This window comes from Cervus canadensis, chromosome 16, assembly GCF_019320065.1.
Source record: "Cervus canadensis isolate Bull #8, Minnesota chromosome 16, ASM1932006v1, whole genome shotgun sequence".
NCBI lineage: Eukaryota > Metazoa > Chordata > Mammalia > Artiodactyla > Cervidae > Cervus > Cervus canadensis.
The window spans coordinates 39,767,712-39,779,640 of record NC_057401.1 but is presented as its reverse complement, the minus strand read 5'-3'; the positions used below and the strand labels follow the sequence as shown (position 1 = coordinate 39,779,640).

Genomic DNA, 11,929 nt, shown 5'->3' with positions numbered 1-11,929 from the left:
GGTTGTTGAAAGTCAACAGCTATACAGCAGGGGGTTCAATTTCCTAGAGGCAGATGGCAAATGCTTTTGTTGTTCAGTCTTTGGCAATGCCCTTGGTGAGTTCCAATTTGTAGGTGACAGCGACTTGATCTAAAGGCATGTCATCTGCATATTGGTGGCATCATGGCTGCCTAATCCATGCAAAGAGGACAGGATGGTCATATTAAAATGAGCAATCACAGTAACCACAGGATAGTCTTGCTGCCAACACAAAAGTCTCAGTTCGTTCATTACATTTAATAGATAGCAACTGTTTCAAAGTATTGAATTGCCATTTTGATGCCAAGCATGGCCCTGTAGGACTCCCGGGCATGAAGGTCATTTTGTCTGCCATTTCTTATACTAAGACTCCAGCCTCCATGACCTTCTCTGAGTTCTAAAGAGCAGAAGAGTTACTAATCAAGAGAGGAGCAGCCATGAAACCACCTGAGGCAAGACTAAAGGGACCAGAGAGGCTTATCAAGACTGGGAGACCGGATCCCCTGAGGTCCTGTTTTTGTTGTTATTTAGTCATTAAGTCATGTTCAACTCTTTTTCCACCCCATGAACTGTAGCCGTCCAGACTCCTCTGTCCATGGGATTTCCCAGGCAAGAATACTGGAGAGGGTTGCCATGTCCTTCTCCAGGAGATCTCAACCCAAGAGTTAAACCCACATCTCCTGCCCGGCAAGCAGATTCTTTACCACTGAACCACTAGGGAAGCCCATTGAGACCCTGAAGACACCCTGATCTTGTCAGCAACCCTACCCTTTTGAAACTTTGCAGAAAAAAGAATGCAGGACTTTTACTGCCTTGATCCTTATCACATTCCCCTCTCTGACTATATGTGCTCAGTGGTTCAGTCCTGTCTGACCCTTTGCAGCCACATGGACTGTAGCCTGGCAGGCTCCTCTGCCCTTGGAATTTTCCAGGCAAGAATACTGGAGTGGGGTGCCATTTTGTACTCCAGAGGACCTTCCTGACCCAGGAATTGAACCTGTGTCTATTGCGTCTCCTGCACTGGCAGGCTGATTCTTTACTATTCTGCCACCTGGGAAGCCTGACTATATAACCTCCCTATTTACTAGGGAGGTGGTGGGCACAGGTCTTGAGGTTCTCATCTACTGTGTTCCCCTTTTGCCTGGCAAAGAAATAAAGCCACTCTTTCCTTCTCCATAATTCTGTTTCTGTATTTCTGTTTGGCAGTGGTGCACAAAGAGCCAAGATTTTGGCATTCAATTTCAAAAATATGTACCTTGCCGAATAAATGCCCTCTTTCCCCATCATTGTGCTCTTTCAGAATTTAGATGCCTACATTCCAAATATATAATTAATCCAGAACTGCCCAAATCCTGACATTCTGAGTAAACAATCTTAAACTGCAAGTGTACAAAGTTGTTTCAGTATTCGAAGCCACAAGAGATACATTTTAGAAGTATCTAAAATGTATTTAGAGATACATTTTGGAAAGCAGAAATAATTTATAATATTCATTTCGATCTGTCATTTTCTACACTTTTTTTTTTCTTCATTTTCTACACTTATCTTAAGAGACAAGATTCATGATGTTTCATGAATTTTTTAAAAGCTTGGACAAATAGTCCATGAATTAGGACATACTATATCTTCAAGTACTAGATTCTCAAACTAGCTGCCAGGTCATTCTTTTTCATTTCATTCATTTTTTTTTTTTTCTTTTATCCTACCGCTTGGGGGTCATCAGACCCAGAAACTGAAGGATTGTGGTCCTGTCTTGATGTGCATTCCTCTCATGTCTAATTGAGGGCTGGACATGAGAGCCCTTCTATATGATTCTATACTCATTTGAGAATGTTACCCAGTTCAAGCTTGGTCTGCTCACCACACAACAGGCCAGTTAACTAAGAGACAAGTTGTTAAGCTTGGGCTTTCCTGGTGGCTCAGCTGGTAAAGAATCTGCCTGCAATGTGAGAGACCTGGGTTCGATCCCTGGTTTGGGAAGATCTCTTGGAGAAGCGAATGGCTACCCACTCCAATATTCTGGCCTGGAGAATTCCATGGACTGTATATCCATAGGGTCTCAAAGAGTTGGACATGACTGAGTGACTTTCATTTTTTGCCTGTAATACAAGAGACCCTGGTTTGATTACTGGGTTGGGAAGATCTCCTGGAGAAGGAATAGGCTACTTACTCCAGTATTCTTGGGCTTCGCTGGCAGCTCAGCTGGTAAAGAATCCACCTGCAATGTAGGAGACCTGGGTTTGATCCCTGGATTGGGACCATTCCCCTGGAGAAGGGAATGGCTACCCTCTCAAGTATTCTGGCCTGGATAATTCCATGGACTGTGTAGTCCTTGTGGTTGCAAAGAGTCAGACACATGACTGAGCAACTTTCAAAAGGTGTTGAGGCATGGAATACAATGACAGAGAGGATGGCATACTGATGTCTCAAAATAGCCATCTTGTCAGGGGTCTGGATGCCAGGTTCTTTTATAGGGCAGAGAGAGGGAGGAGTTGAGTGATTAAAGACATTTTCTTGCAGATATCTCCCAGAATGGCCAACCTCAGGAAGGGTTGTGTTAACTTCTTTAAACTTCTTTAGGCAGAGGGACAGGGTTCCCTGGGACAGGTCATTGTGTGTGATTATAATGACAAAAGCAATGAAAAACGAACATGAAAATCAAATAAACATATTTCATGGAGTCAGAATTGGCTCTCACCTGCAACAAGAACATCTCTCTCATCCCCTAAAACTGTAGCATAGACCTTGGAAAGCTTCACTTTCCACAGAATCCATTATGTGTCCCCAAATGTGCCACTTCATGGCCCTTCACACACTGTATTCAGCGATCTCTTTCTCCAGCAGATCATAGCTACCACAGGGCTGGTCATCATCTCTTCTCTGGCCTAGCACAGTGCCCGGTACAATCAACCCTTATTGCATGAAAACAAAGACTGGCTCAGATTCTTGTTCTGTCTCATACACAGCCATTCAGTTTTCTTCAGGAAAATTAGAGATACCAAGGGAACATTTCATGCAAAGATGGGCTCAGTAAAAGACAGAAATGGTATGGACCTAACAGAAGCAGAAGATATTAAGAAGAGGTGGCAAGAATACACAGAAGAACTGTACACAAAAGATCTTCATGACCCAGATAATCACAATGGTGTGATCACTCACCTAGAGTCAGACATCCTGGAATGTGAAGTCAAGTGGGCCTTAGGAAGCATCACTACAAACAAAGCTAGTGGATGTGATGGAATTCCAGTTGAGCTATTTCAAATCCTGAAAGATGATGCTGTGAAAGTGCTGCACTCAATATGCCAGCAAATTTGGAAAACTCAGCAGTGGCCACAGGACTGGAAAAGGTCAGTTTTCATTCCAATCCCAAAGAAAGGCAATCCCAAAGAATGCTCAAACTACCACACAATTGCACTCATCTCACACGCTAGTAAAGTAATGCTCAAAGTTCTCCAAGCCAGGCTTCAACAACACATGAACTGTGAACTTCCAGATGTTCAAGCTGGTTTTAGAAAAGGCAGAGGAACCAGAGATCAAATTGCCAACATCTGCTGGATCATCAAGAAAGCAAGAGAGTTTCAGAAAAACATCTATTTCTGCTTTATTGACTATGCCAAAGCCTTGGACTGTGTGGATCAGAACAAACTGTGGAAAATTCTGAAAGAGATGGGAATACCAGACCACCTGACCTGCCTCTTGAGAAATCTGTATGCAGGCCAGGAAGCAACAGTTAGAACTGAACATGGAACAACAGACTGGTTCCAAATAGGAAACAGAGTATGTCAAGACTGTATATTGTCACCCTGCTTATTTAACTTATATGCATAGTACATCATGAAAAACACTGGGCTGGATGAAGAACAAGTTGGAACTAAGATTGCCAGGAGAAATATCAATAACCTCAAATATGCAGATGACACCACCCTCATGGCAGAAAGTGAAGAAGAACTAAAGAGCCTCTTGATGAAAGTGAAAGAGGAGAGTGAAAAAGTTTGTTTAAGCTCAACATTCAGAAAACAAAGATCATGGCATCCAGTCCCATCACTTCATGGCAAATAGATGGGAAAACAGTAGAAACAGTGGCAGACTTTATTTTGGGGGGCTCCAAAATCACTGCAGATGGTGACTGCAGCCATGAAATTCAAAGATGCTTACTCCTTGGCAGGAAAGTTATGACCAACCTAGACAGCATATTAAAAATCAGAGACATTACTTTGCCAACAAAGGTCCGTCTAGTCAAAGCTATGGTTTTTCCAGTAGTTACATATGGATGTGAGAGTTGGAGTATAAAGAAAGCTGAGCACCGAAGAATTGATGCTTTTGAACTGTGGTGTTGGAGAAGACTCTTGAGAGTCCCTTGGACTGCAAGGAGATCCAACCAGTCCGTCCTAAAGGAGATCAGTCCTGGGTGTTCACTGGAAGGACTGATGCTGAAGCTGAAACTCCAATACGTTAGCCACCGGATGCGAAGAGCTGACTCATTTGAAAAGCCCTGATGCTGGGAAAGATTGAAGGTGGGAGGAGAAGGGGACAACAGAGGATGAGATGGGTGGATGGCATCGCCAACTCAATGGACATGAGTTTGAGTAAACTCTGGGAGTTGGTGATGGACAGGGAGGCCTGGCATGCTACAGTCCGTGGGGTCATAAAGAGTCAGACACGACTGAGCAACTGAACCAAGCTGAAGTCAGTCATGTAGATAGTTAAAAATTAGCCAGTATCCTGGTCTTCCAAAACATAAGCCAACCTAAAGGTGTCACAATCATTTGTATTTATAATGTTTCTCAATCAGCTATAGGCTTGTGTGTAACACCTGGGGCTGCACAGTGGTAATCATATGTGCTTGTAGGTCTTTAACAGACAGAAACACACCCTGTTTGTTGTTGTTGTTGATGGTGGTGACAGGTGCCCCAAATCAAGGTAGGAACTTGATAACAGCTGCTGTGCCAAAGTGACGAAGTAGCAGGGCTGATGTTTAAAGACTCAGGATTATATCTGGTCCTTGAATCTGAGAGTTAAGAGTGAATTAAAACAATGCATTAATTAGGGGTTTTGTTTACCTGTAATGAAGTGTCTAATTAACAGGGCTTAAATAAGATAGCAGCCCATTTTTCTTTCAATCTAGGATTGGTACAGCTGCTCAAGGAAGCCTTATAGTTGGTCACAGTCATCACATGTGCATTTTAAATGTGAAAAAGGGAAAAGCACTCTCATAAAACAATAAACCTCTCTGATAGACCCGCTCAACAATTTCATGGGCCAAGACTATATAGTTATGGCTATGCCTCTCTGAAGGAACACTGAGAAATACAGTTTTTTGGTTGGGCACTTGTCTTACAAACACAGATGGATTTCTGTTAGAGGGGAAGAGAAGAGAAAGAATATTGTGTAGGCAACTAGCCTCACTCCTCTCCTTTGACTCCTCAGACATACCCTTCTTTCTGTATGTGGGATAGACTCTCTATTATCAAGAGAGAAGGCTCTGAAGCCTCATATAGTTGGCAAGATTAGAGCCCTGGGTTTCTGGGAGGAGGTGGGGTGTGGGGTCCTCTCCATTAGTTCTGGATACAACTCCTTGCAACTGAGCTGTGACACATCTAACCTGTAGTACTGGGGAGATATAAAATAGCTACAATAAAAAATCTGCTATATAAAAGGAGGTATGGAAAACAGAGCAGTCACTGTTCTTAGCAGTGACAGTGCCTTGTTCTGGTGGCAAGAACTCCTGTTCCTTGCCCTCTATGACCCTTGCCTCTCTCTAGGAGTTATTCATCATTCATTGTCTTCCAAGACCACTTCTGGGACGGGCATGGGGAGGACACCTTCTCCAGGACTACACACATCATCAAGTCTACTTCTTATGGAGGAAAATGGCTGCAAATCAGATTGGGGTCTTTTGACAGTAGAGTTCCCTCCAAACTTAGTAGACTTTTCAGGCCAATTCCTGATGACTTGTTTCCTTTAGTTTCTAGTTTATGAGTTCTGCCCATGTCCCTGCACTTTTGCTTAATGTCTGCTACATATGTATGCTGCTGGTCATTGTTGAAACAGTGACCTCCAGTGGGTGATCACACCCTTGGCAGCAGCCTTACGGCCTCTGTCTGATGGGGTACCACCCACCCCTTTCTAATCAAGCAGACTGTCTGCCCCCTGCCAGGGTCCAAGTGCGGGCCTTGCAGGCAGCAGATTGCAGGCTGAATGTCGAGCGTGCCTTCCTAAACAGAGCGGTATTTATTCCCATCTCACTTGCCAGCTGAGTTGAAGAACTCAGGACTTTGCTAGAACTGAAAAAGCACCACCAATATTTTAAATTTTTCCTACCAACTTCTTTAACACCACAGCTTTAGTCAACAAATGTGTGACTTTCCACTGCATAGCAGCTGCCATATGGACCAAATACTTCATAGAAGAGCGAGGGGCACCTTTTCAGTCCACAGTATCTAAGTCCTAGGCATCTGCCTCCCTCCCTCCCTTGCTTATCAAGTTCCACATTTTAGGTTCTGTTACTTTAATTTTACTTATTTATCCATCTCTCTATCTTTTGGCCACACCGCCCAGCATGTAGGATCTTAGTTCCCTGACCAAGGATTGAACCCACGCCTCTTGCAGTGGAAACCCAGAGTCTTAACCACTGGACCACCAGGGGAGTCCAGCTTCTGTTACTTTTAGCTTCCCCACTTTTAGGTACCACACTGTGCATTTGTTTGGAGTTTAATTCAGCTAGTTTGTTGGATTTTGAAAAATCCAAATACTAGTGATTACACAACATGTTGTTAAGTATCTAAGTCATATCCAACTCTTTGTGAGCCCATGGACTATAGTTTGCCAGGCTTCTCTGTCTGTGGGATTTCCCAGGAAAAATACTGGGGTGGGTTACCATTTCCTTCTCCAGGGGATCTTTCTAACCCAGGGATCAAACCCACGTCACCTGCATTTGCAGGCAGATTCTTTGCCACTTAGCCACCAGGGAAGCCCTGATTAAACAGCACAGGAGGTTATTTTTCCTTCCACGTCTGCTCTTAAGGAATGCCACTGTGAACCCCACCCAGGAATTTCCACTTTCATCTCACTGGCCAGAGCACTGTTGGAGAGCTCTTTGTATCTCCTCCAAGAGAGGCTGGGTAGATGGGTACGTCACCACACCCAGGAGCATACAGAAAGAAAGAGAGAAGGGTCATCAGGTAGACAGCCACAGCTTTTGACTTCACCTGCTTGTTGATCTTAGGAGGTCCGATGGTGGCGGGGCAGAGATCCCCAGGCTGGGTGCCTGGGTAAGCCTGGTGCAAGTGCAAAAGGGCGAGGTTGTCAGGAGCAGGCAAGGAGGTGTTGATGTAGAGAGGAGCAAGGCCCTGGCCCACGAGGCTGGGTTCTAGTCCTGACTGTTACTTACTGTGAGAGCTCAGGCATTTCATTAGCCTCTCTGTTTCTGTTCTATTTTCTGAGCCTTTAAAAACTGCAGACTAACAATACCTCCCTGCAGTAATGTTGGGAAAATTAAATAACAGAATCGGTGGAAAGGGCTCATTTAGAACAGTGTCTGATACATGGTTATGCTTAGAAAACATTGGTCAGTAGACTGTGTTGGTAAAACGGATGTCCTTGTTTTGTAAGGTGGTTGTGGGAGAATGAACAGACAGGGAGGAAGCAGCCAGCACCGAGGACACTTCCCCCCACCTCCTTGTAGCCAACAGTCCTTTCTCTCTTCGCTCTGACCTCAGGGTCTTTGCACTTGGGGTTCCTCAGCAAAAACAGCCTTCCCACAGATATTCTCTCACCTCCATCTCTCACTTCATCCAAGTCTTTTCCCCAGGGTCCTTTTCTAATCCCCTCCCATACCCGTTCCTCCAGGGCCTCTGACACTACTGCAGTTCTCTTCACTGTGCTAACCACCATGTGACCTTACTGTATTCCATGTTTACCAATGCACCTTCCTCAGAACACAAGCTTCTTGAGGCTCGGTGGGAGTGTCGTCTGTTCTGGGCTCAGCACATGATGGGCACTCACTGAACCTCTGTTGAATAAGTCAGTAGTCAATATTTAATCCACATTGGTTTCCTTTTAAAATGTGAGCATTTTCTAAAAGTCAAAAGAGGAACCTAGCCTGGTAGGAAGGAAGGCTAGATGGAGGTGGAGGAATTTGAACTTAGCAGAGGTCAGAATAGGAGAACGTTTAGGAGCCAGGACAGCTGGAAGAGAGTGTTGGTACAGGACAGCCCAGTGTGAATCAGATTTTGAGGCAAGATCTGAATAAGCCAGGAGACCTCTTCACATCCCCGCCTAGGTTTAGGATTTAGCCTTGGGTCTCATGTGACTCTGAGCCTGTGACTTTGGGCAGATGATTGGTTTCACTCAGTTCAGGGTTGTTTTTCTTTTTCTTTTTTTTTCATTATTAGCCTCCTCCTCTCACACTGGAAAATTTTAATTTAATTTCAGTTCTCACACACACAATTAAATGCTACAGAACAAGTGTCAGGTGGGATTGAGGATCATAGCAGAAGGAGGCATTAACCATTATAATCTCTGAATTTTGTGAATGATGTCACCCTGCTGAGAATACATGGCTTAGCTCAAAGGGGATCCAAGAACGGTGGTGGATTCTAACACCATATCAATAAATTAACTCAGGGACAGAAGCATTCATTTGGAATGTTAAGGCTGTCAGCTTCAAGCTACTCAAAATTAATTTAAATTATCACAGCTGTTTGCTTGAGATGGGAAACTAATTGGAGAATTAAGCATGGTAGATACAAGCGAACTGCACTCTTGCAGTGGCTCCCCAAGTCCACAAATTCTGCTCCCTCTTAAAATGGGTCGATCTTCAGGATGAACTTTTAGACCTTAACACATATCATCCATGGAGGGATGTTGGTATTTGTGATGACTGGCAGACTTCTGTGTCTTCTCTGTGTCAGCATTCTGTTCGCTGAGCTATTTAGTGCTGGATTGTTTCATGGGATATTGTGAACATACCACATTTCTCCCAGTAGTGTTGTAAGAGCGTGTGTCTTTGCATATGCCCCAAGTCATCTTAGATCGTTGCAGTGGATGGGAATGCCTCTATGCCCTTTATTTGTAGAAAAACCCACAAAAGGAGTTGATCAAATAGGGAGCTGGAAAGATTACTGGTAAATTCCAAGTTTTAGGTAAAGAATTGAAAGGTTATGTAGTCCATGAATAACCTCAATAAGATTAAGTCTCTTGACGGTGTCTGTACATTTGAAATCATTTTTCCTTTTCTGAAAACTCCACTGTCCAGAGGGTGGACTCCCAGCAGCCGTGTTGATACCTTGTGACCGCACCTCCTTGGCCATAACTGATGGATGGACTCCTGATGGAAAAATGATCCAATCTGAGCCAATCAACTGTATTCACCGCCAATGTACTAATTAACAACTTTTGAGTTACAAAGAGCAAAAAAAAAAAGGTTTTTTCCTCTAAGTTGTTAAAATTTTCAAATGTAATGTATTACAAAGATCAATGTTGTTGTTCAGTTGCTAAGTTGTGTCCAACTTTTGGCGACCCCATGGACTGCAGCACTTTAGGTTTCCCTGTCCTTTACTATCCCCCAGAGTTTGCTCAAACTCGTGTCCATTGAATCGGTGATGCCATCCAACCCTCTCATCCTCTGTCATCCCTTCTCTTCCTGCCTTCAGTCTCTCCCAGCATCAGGGTCTTTTCAGATGAGTCAGCTCTTCACGTCAGGTGGCCAAAGTATTGGAATTTCAGCTTCAGCATCAGTCCTTCTAATGAATATTCAGGGTTGATTTCCTTTAGGATGGACTGGTTTGGTCTCCTTGCAGTCCAAGAGACTCTCAAGAGTCTTCTCCAGCAACACAGTTCCAAAGCATCAGTTCTGCAGCACTCAGCCTTTTCTGTGGTTCAACTCTCACATCCATACATGACTACTGGAAAAACCATAGCTTTGACTGTACAGACCTTTGTCAGCAAAGTGATGTCTCTGCTTTCTAATATGCTGTATGCTGCTGCTGCTAAGTCGCTTGAGTCGTGTCCGACTCTGTGCGATCCCATAGACGGCAGCCCACCAGGCTCTCCTGTCCCTGGGATTCTCCAGGCAAGAACACTGGAGGGGGTTGCCGTTTCCTTCTCCAATGCACGGAAGTGAAAAGTGAAAGTGAAGTTGCTCAGTCGTGTCTGACTCTTAGCGACCCCATGGACTGCAGCCCACCAGGCTCCTCCATCAGTGGGATTTTCCAGGCAAGAGTACCAGAGTGGGATGCCATTGCCTTCTCCGAATATGCTGGACAGATTTTGCTTTTCTTCCAAGGAGCAAGCATCTTTTAATTTCATGGCAAGTTTTCATTTATTTACACATCTCCCACTAGACTATGAATGCCTACAGGACAGGGAATTTACCTTTTGACAATATATTCCCAGTGCCAAGTTCAAGGTCGGGTTCTCAGTATATGTTCATATGTTAGATACATGTTGAAAAAAGTGGAAAAGAAGTGGACACATTAGTTGCTCAGTCACATCCAACGCTTTGCGACCACATAGACTGTAGCCCACCAGGCTCCTCTGTCAATGGGATTTCCCAGGCAAGAATACTGGAGAGGATAGCCATTCTCTTCTCGAGGCAATCTTCCTGAGAAGATAGATTCTTTACCATCTGAGCCACAAGGGAAGCCCTAAATGCATGTTGCATAAATACAGTCTGACATCCAGGGGAAAAATTTCTATTGCTCTTAAGTTTGCATCTCTTCAATCACTTATTTTCCAAATGAACATCTAACCCAATATGTTTAACTCTTGTTTTCACATGTATGGAACCATCTGAACTGTGACTAACACCTTGAACCACCATCAAAATTTTAATTTTAAAGAATCGTTTAAAAAATATTTTAAATTATTGAGAGTCTACAAGGTGACAGACAGTGTGCTGGGGTGGGGAGTGTATTGATGAACCAGACATTGTCACTGTACTTGAGAACCTCTCTGTGGCGTATGAAAAGCCTCAGAGATCATTTAACTCAACTTTCTCACTTTACAGATGAGGAAACAGAGACTCCTAAGAGTTGTTCATCCTGGTGGAAAATGTTTTGATTTATTCATAAGACTTTAATATGTCTGTGTGGAGTTACTATTCAGTGAGAGGTGTTACTTATTTGGGTCAAAGAAATTGATTTTTGTCCATGTATGGATTATCTTTTCTTTGATCTTGCCTTTCTTTTTAATAGGCACATGGTTATGTAGATGATATTTACTAGGCTTTTGATTTATAAGGAACCAGTTAATAGCTGGCACTTCAGTTCTCTGGAAACTCACAGCCTACTCTACTAGAAGTTTCTTTACGGTTCCTGAGGAATAAGGTCATTTATTCTTGACATGGCTTCTGACACCTCTCCCATTTGTTATTATTCCTTGTTAAATCACTTCCTGAGAAGGCTTGAGAATGTTTTCCATCTTAGATGGCACGGTTTATATTGACTTTCTCTAGCTGAGAGTGAAGTTCTAAGAAGAGACTGAAAGGGGTCATTTTTCTGTGTTTACAGAGGATGGAGGTGAAAATCTCTTTGGAGGAGAAGGAGAATTGGCCAGGGAGTTCAATTAACCTTCCACTGGGAGGAATGGATTGTGTGCTGGGCACTCTGCATGTTTGGGCAGGGGGAGGTGAGGGGAAAGAGGATATCACTGCCAGCCTCGCAGAGGAGCCTGCATTAGCCACGTGCAGCCTGGGGAGTCAGTCACTGAGTGAGCCACATACCCAGGACAAGTCAAGGAGTGGTCAGGGCTGCTCATCCAGAAACCTGGAGAAACACCTCTCTGCAGGAGATAGCTTTGAGGTTGGCCTCACATAGGTTGCCAAAGAAAAAGAAGAGAGGAGACTAAAAGCTGGAGGCTGTAAAGAGACATGATTCTGTCTGAATGTACATGATGAAGCCAGGACCCCAGC

At 43.8% G+C, this 11,929-nt stretch overlaps 1 protein-coding gene across 6 annotated transcripts in view; it reads left to right on the top strand.

Moving 5' to 3' along the window:
* Window positions 1–11,929, top strand: part of PDZD2 (PDZ domain containing 2) — a 397,356-nt gene that overhangs the window by 129,036 nt on the left and 256,391 nt on the right. The window lies entirely within an intron of this gene.